Below are 8,187 nucleotides of genomic sequence, written 5' to 3'. Positions count from 1 at the left end.
AAAATACGACAAAATGATTATCACCAAACGTAACATATAAATTAAAATTCATGCAAGATAACGATTTTTAAATAACGATCATCGTCAGTATAAACATCAATGACTTCTTTTCAGCTTAACACGGTCAACATAAACGTATGGCCGAACTAGGTTTTATTCTCAAGTAATGAGTTGAATAAAAAATTTGTTTATGATCCGTTGCAGTAAAAAAAATGATAAGAAAATTATGACTACTTTAAAGTTTAAACTGTTTAATATTAATTAAATAGGTACAAAATATGTACGACGAATCGTACAATATAGAATACTTATTATTATTACGTTGTCCAATTGGACATGGATGATGGACTAGTTGCGCCTAAAACATACGTTGTATTTTATGGTAAGTCAGTATACTTATTGTTCGCCTTATGTTTTAGGTCAGTATACCAATTTTATTGCGCTGCATATACTTTAGGTATGTTTAAGTATAGTAGGTATATTATAAATGTACTAACTATTATTGTCGTTCATTGTATACAAATTGAAAAAATTGACGAACTAATCGTTTTTATATAATCTGAAAACAGCTATTTATTTATATAACTATTATGAATAATTTTTAATTATAAAATATAAACAATAAACTGTAATATAAAATAATATTATAATAGTGATTTATTTAATTGTAATTATATACTATTTGTGTATAATAGATTATTTATAATATATATTATTAATGTCCATGTTCATTACATTCCAATAAAAATATTGTTATATTCATATAATATAACAATATTGATAAGAATAATAATATTATTAGAAAATATCTTTAATGATGTTTATGATTACGAACATATACATTATAATAGATTACGAGTACCTCTAATTTCGTAGAAAACGCTAATTTATATTATTATTATACTAATGTTGGAATGTTCAAAATGTCTATGGTTAATATTTTTTTGAATATCAACAAAATTACAAAAATTATTAAGTTACAAGATCACGTGTGCTGGTCGCTTGGTCTTGAAGTTTAGGTATGGCGCACTTCTTACCCGCTCGTATTAATATTCGCGCGTTGACGAATATCTATGGTGGTTGTATATTATTGTTGAGGTAAGCGCATATTTCATGTGCTTGTGATTTTTTTCGAGAAATGTGTGGTTTTTGTTCATAATACCTACTTGGCTTAATTCATGCGTGCTTGTTTTGCGATTCATTGGCTGACATGGATTCGTTTGAATGGCTCTTGAAGTAATGTTTGTGGCTTTGTATGGCAAGAGGTGTGATGTATAAAGGAATTAAGTTTGTCAGTTAATATTTTTGATTTTTGATAGGTACTATTGGTCCATATGCTTATATTTCCTATTAATATTCATGTGTTAATATTATATTAAGTTTCGTGTATGAAACTGGATGCTGGCTATGTAATTTGTCTGGAAGGTGCAGTTTTAATTACCTTGTTATTGTAGACGATTACGTCATGACGTGATAACTATTCGTATCATTTCTTTTGATATCAGCCGTGAGATGGTCTTAATAGTGTAACTATTTTTTTTTACCTTGTTATTAAAAAAATAATTGATGGTCTCATTATTTGGTTTTTTTTTTCTTTAATGTCAGATGCGAGGTACTATTGTTAGGTACTTTTATTGATTTTTTTTTTATGGGTTTTTTTTTATGTAATGATTTGTTTGCATGATATCTTCTTAGTCTGATGTGTTTCCATTTATTGGCATCATTAAGTGCGTTGATGTCTGTGAATTTATGTAATTATATTGATTCAAGTTATAGAAATAAATTATTTTATGTATTTAATAACATATTTAAACTGCGTTTTAATTTTCTACACTGATGTATGTTCGTTATTGGTCCCAAAACATTTTAAGTATTTATAAATGTAGAAAGTAGAAATATAATATGTTACACGACTATAAAGTTATTTTATGAAAATAAGTGGAAATAAAACGTGGGAAAGCGCTAATAAAACATGCAAGGCCAAATTGGTCTTCAACAAAGACAAAACTTTACTACAAGAAAAATCAGTTTTGGATCATGATCATGAAGCATATTCTACAATTTAATGTCAAGCAGTAAGTAATAATATCAAACGAAAAATATCTGAAAGCAATATAAACAAAATGCCATCTAAAATAACAAGATTTGAACTTCGCAGTTTAGGAAACGATACACAATCACTGACCTATGATACTTCATATATTCGTAGAAATATATATAATAAAAAAACCAAATACCACCCACCACTTACCAGGGATATTAATGAAGTACATGAAGTTCTAATAAATATGCATATTATGACTAACAAAAATGTAAACGTATTGCTAATAAATGATAAGAAAACAAATATAATTATATTTACATATCTCACAAATTTAAAATACTTATGTTCTATGGAAAAAAAAATTATGGACGGAACATTGGTAGTTATTACTAATTTATTAGCATACAAATAATCATAATAATATAATAATATAATATTATTATAAATCGACAAAATAACTTTGAACACAGGATAACGTGATTTATCTTTATCTTTGGCAGGATGAAAGACGGCTATGAATGTGAGCGTGTATAATATATTGTTTCATTGTTTATAATTTTTTATAACTTATAAAACAAGTTAACAGTTACATATTATATTGAATTGTTCCAAAAGTTGAAACGGCTATTTTTTTTAAATGAAACATTTACATTTTTCAATAACTAATTATATTTAACAAATAATAAGACCTAAATGTAATACCTTTATTATTAATAAACAATTTGCCTGTGAAATTTTATTAGATAATAGTTTAGTTGAGACATCAATTCGTTGAATTTCTCAACAACATCTGACACAGGAACAAAAGCTAAAGCCATTAGCTGCTTTATTTTCAAAGCAAAATCTGCATTATTCGTATATTTTTTACGTATTTCTGGAAGGCTTTGTATTTTTCGCTATAGACATTGACCAAAATGAAAAAAACAGCCTCTCATTTGTGTACCAGTATAAACATTAGTAAATGCTTCAATTAGACCATGTTCAAAATCAGTCATTATACTAATCGGACTTAAATTTTTTTCCAAAATCAAAAGTTCACGGGCAACTCGAGTATAACTCTCTTTTGATTTGTTAGGTAAAAGTACAAAAACTAATGGCAATACCGCATTATATTTTATCGCATGTATGGATAGAATTTGAGTAAACAAATGTGGTGCTGATTCAAACGTGCCATCTATAAACCAATGACTTTGCTCAGACGCTAAAATCTTTAAATTATTTTTTGTCGAAAATAATAATAATCTATTATTGTCATCCACGCCACTATCGTATAGAAGAAATTTCTCGTTGTCTAGGTAATATTATATGGTTCAAAAATAATTAACTCTGATAACATACTCGGGTTTGCTGGAGGTGCATTTTTTCGATGCCTTATTCGTTGAATGGTTTTTTTCATTGCATTAACTGTTGGTAAGGCGGCAGATACTGCTTGAGAAGAACATGACATTTTAGCAACAATTTGTTGTGGAGTTGACTCAATTTGATTCGACATTTCTTTTATTTGTGCAATACATTTTTTAACACCAATGTCCTCATTATTTGGCGTATGATTATGCAGATCGTCTTTATGAAAAGAAACCTCACTATTTTTAGTATGTGCCCTTCCACGGCATTTATCAGTATTGTATTTTATACATTTCCAATAAGTTTTTTGTTTTTTATATAATCTTTTTCAAAAATATATCCTGAGTACACTAGTAAGTCTTTTCCTTTTGAACTTTTCACGTAATTTAAAGACATTGTAAAAATTGTTAATGAAGTGAATTAAAATAACGCACTATAACAATAAGCAAAACAACGGACAAACACGAACGGCGTAAAACAAAATTAATTGAACATCAAAAGCGGATTGACGACTAGAGGTTACAACTGTAGGCCCGTCATCATATTCGTCGTCACCGTATAAATCGTAGATAATATTACAGACAATCTACAATGTGTGTTGACTATTAGTTTATCTGCGTATTATTTGGGTTTGCACCGATAGCGAAAAATATCTATACAATTTGAAGCCGATTTCATTTAGATTAATGGACGGGGATATATCGATATGTATACGTGATGTATAGATAGTACGAATCGGAATTTTTATATTATTCTTTCAAGATTTTATAAATAATATAATATGGACGGGGAAATGTCGTACGGGGAAACGTATTGGACGGGGAAATGTCTTACGGGGAAGTGGCTACGGGGAAATGTCTGACGGGGAAATGGCAGACGGGGAAGTGACCTGACACACGCACGGCAACACACACCAAAAGACTAATACTAATACTAATACTAGACGTCGCTTCGGCGGCACGAGTAGGTGGACAGTGTTGTCACTTATCACTACAATATTTAATTTATTTTTCATTGATTACCAAGACTCAATAATAAATTATAAATTATATTAATATGTATAAGAAATAGATTTTTTTTAAAGATGTAAATCTTATATTCTAAACTTTATTAGCTATTTGTAGATTCTGAGCGGAGAATAGATATTTATTTTTAATATTTTAATTTAAATTTTTTTTTTGTGTCTGTCATCACGATTTGGTGCAGTAAACAGCTTTGATTTTCTTCAACAGTAACTTGCTGGATGGGAAAGTGAATCTAATTGGTGCATTCAGGAGTTCAAAATTCACTATAGTTTTCAAAAACACCGGAAAAATCGACAAAATGAACTTTGGTTTTTGGTGTAACTCTAAATGTTAATTAAACAAATGGCCGTAGATACACACTGAGATTTTCACTTGGATTCGCTGATTTTCGATGGTTTCTATTAGCATTTTCTATACTTTATACAATTTTCAAAAAATTTAAACTTATTTACGGACAGTTTAAAATTTTATTTATGTATTTCCTAAATAATAGGAATAATTGTAGATGGCTTATTGTAACTTCTAGGTATTAAATTTAAAAACTATATACTTTATTTTAAATATTTTATTCATGATGACAGAGAGGTTTGTGTGAAGTTAGTGGCACTTTTTCAAAAATTCGTATAAAATAAATGGTGGTTCAACAAATGGTGGGACCTTTCCAATAACGTCTGTAGGTATATAATATTTACTCAATTATTATTTATTATCCACCTCTAATACCTAAGCTGTGAATGTGAGGAGGTAGCGTCTTCAAATTTGAAACCAATTATAATTTATTTTTATTGAAAAATTATTATTAAACTCAATACAAAATGCATTCGAGGTTTTGGTCAAATAAGAAATCAAGAAAATTACCAATGCAGAATTTTTGTATCAAAGGAAAAAAAAATAAATTAACAATTATTATACTATGTATTTAAATTATTTACTGGCATTAAATAATTTTCAGAGAATATACTTACTTAGTTGATTGATAATAACTTACTATGATAGGAAGTACCTAACTATATTTATATTAGAATAAATATAACAACTTTTTTGTGTAAATATATTTAAGTTCCCGAGAAATATTCCATAATATAAAAGGGAACATAATATTATTTATTAATTTTCGTTGATAAGTCATTGAAATGCAAAAAGTTTTGCGATCAGAAAATTGAAATTAATTTCTCTAAAAATGAATACTTTATCATACTACTCATTGGTATGTGTCTATATTATAGAAAACGCTTACTATCTATAATTCGTTTTTGTATGATAGTACCTACATACCTACGAATATTAATTTTTTACGCAAGAAATTTTGCTTGGATCTAGTGTTGAAGGTAACGGTAACCGGTAACTAATAACCAGGAGTAAAAATAGGTTTATAATAACGGTAACCGATTATAGGTTCCCCAAAATTCTGGGACCGGTTTCAAGCCCTGATATCTAACCGTATTATATATTTTGTACACTACTCTGAATAACAAATTGGTTGCACGGCGTATTGTATAGGCAATATAGGTACATATGTGCATTGAATATAATTAATTCAATAAATATTCAATATTAATGAGGACACTTTTTAGTCTTCGTCAATAATATATTGTACCCTATCAATTATCACATCCGTTTATTAGTTTGAAGTTTTAGTAATTATTATTGAACACCAATGATGCTAGTATAATTTTTATTCATATTAAAAAATATTTTTATATATTATTGCATGGTGTAAATATTTCAAGTTGACTATCATTATATCTTTCAAATAAATTCTCCACGCTTATAGCAATTTTAAATTATAACTTATACAGTAATAAATAATAACGAATGAATAATATGAATATGTGATAATTTGCATCGTTATATACATTTTACGTAATGTTTCGTAGTTGTTATTAGATTAAATGTTTATAATAAATGATATAATGAAATAGCATCTTGTATCATCAATATTATTATATACCACTATAATTAATAATATTTATATGCAGTTTAAGTGGGTTATAGTGTGTAATGCCATTCCAGATATTGTAATATGTATTTATATTATTAAATTATTATACTATACTCGACCAGGAGTGGTAAGATATTTATAACGTTGAGTTCTCAGAACTGTTTTATTTATATTCAGTCATTGAGGTTTTATTGTTGTTTTAAAAGAGCACCGAAACACAAAAAAAAAAATACTAAGTTTTTTAATTGGAAGAATGTTCAATTCTAAGAATAATGGTAAGGTTTAACGTTTATACACACATTATTAAATGAGTAATGAGGAATCAAAAAAAGGCGTGTGACGTCATTGAGGTCACAGTTATAGCCTATCTTATACTTGTAAATGTTACTCTACTAAACCTACTTCTAAACCACACTAGATAAGTAAGCCCTATAGTCCTATATAATCACAGATAGGTTTGTTTAAATTATATCTGTAGCTCGGAACAAGCCCATGACGACATGACGTTTCGGGAACTCGGGCGGCCGCGGGCGGACACATTATAATAATATGATAAATGTACATTGCTCTTAAAGTACTTAATTAATTTTACTAAAAAATAAATTCATAAAATATAATTTAAATTCCAAAATATAACTGACATTGTTATTCTTCACTAAAATACCTAATTTCGTCCAAACTTGAACCTAAAATGTCCATAACAAAGACTGTGTTTATTTTTTTTTAGAACTATGCTTAACTACATTAGTTTGGCATTTTCAGTTATAGTATGAACCATTTATGAGGAATATTTAATTTAATTTTTCAAACCTTGGCTCGCCAGATCATTGTTACAGACCATATCAACTAATAATACCTGTTTGTCACAGACTTCCGTGAGCGGATCCAGACCAAGATAGCTGGTGAGGGGGGTTATTAACCCAGGAACTTAGGCCATTGAGTGGTTTTTAACTGTGGGGGAGGGTCATTCCCGAAAATACTGTAATACGTGGACACAGTAGAACTTCACTCGTTACAATTACATTCTTTATGTTTTTATTTTTATTATTGTTTACCCAAAACTCATACCATAATTAAATTTCTTTTAAAGAGGACCCCAAAATTTGTCCATTACATTTTTTATTTTATTGGCAATAACATATTTATCCGAAAATGCTCGTTGTCACCGATGCGACAATATGAGTAAGCTCCGACACCGACCGGTACACACACATAAACACACACATACATATGCACCCATCGCTAGAATTTCATTGTAATTTATATTGTTTAATTTTGTATTAATTATTTTTAACAGTAACATAACATAATCTAACCGCCAGATCGCCGGACCACGAATTATAACACGATAATACGCGAGTATAATAATTATAATATTGACAATATTATTAGATAATATTCATGTAACAAATTAACACGTTTTTAAGGAATTATAATTTGATTTAATCAAAGAAAAACAGTCGAGTCGTGGTCGCGATTATATTACACTCACAAATTATTAACATCCATTGCAAAAACTATGCACTATGCAGGGCACTTGTAAACGTAGGTATGTAACAAATTCGCGAGTCTTGACAATAGTCAACAACTTTTTCGTTGAGAAGTACACTGCAGCGCGTGTAAGTTCTATGCAGTCTAGACTCTGGAAATGTGAGAATGTCTGATAAATGATTAGTATAACGGACAATTAGTGCAGACATCGAAAACAATTATCTTAAGAAAACCCATGACGTAATTCTATATATTATTGACGATATACCGTATGCCGAATGTCGATTGTTTTCAATAAGTTGAATATAGGCAATTTCTTTAGTGGGCGTGTCTTTGTCGTG

At 28.7% G+C, this 8,187-nt stretch overlaps 1 pseudogene; it reads left to right on the top strand.

The window, feature by feature from the left end:
- The first annotated feature begins 1,928 nt into the window (after nucleotides 1-1,928).
- On the top strand, nucleotides 1,929-2,562 carry LOC132953510 (uncharacterized; annotated as a pseudogene).
- Nucleotides 2,563-8,187: the final 5,625 nt, after the last annotated feature.

Source organism: Metopolophium dirhodum, unplaced genomic scaffold, assembly GCF_019925205.1.
Source record: "Metopolophium dirhodum isolate CAU unplaced genomic scaffold, ASM1992520v1 scaffold54, whole genome shotgun sequence".
Lineage (NCBI taxonomy): Eukaryota > Metazoa > Arthropoda > Insecta > Hemiptera > Aphididae > Metopolophium > Metopolophium dirhodum.
This window is presented reverse-complemented; position numbering and strand designations above follow the sequence as displayed.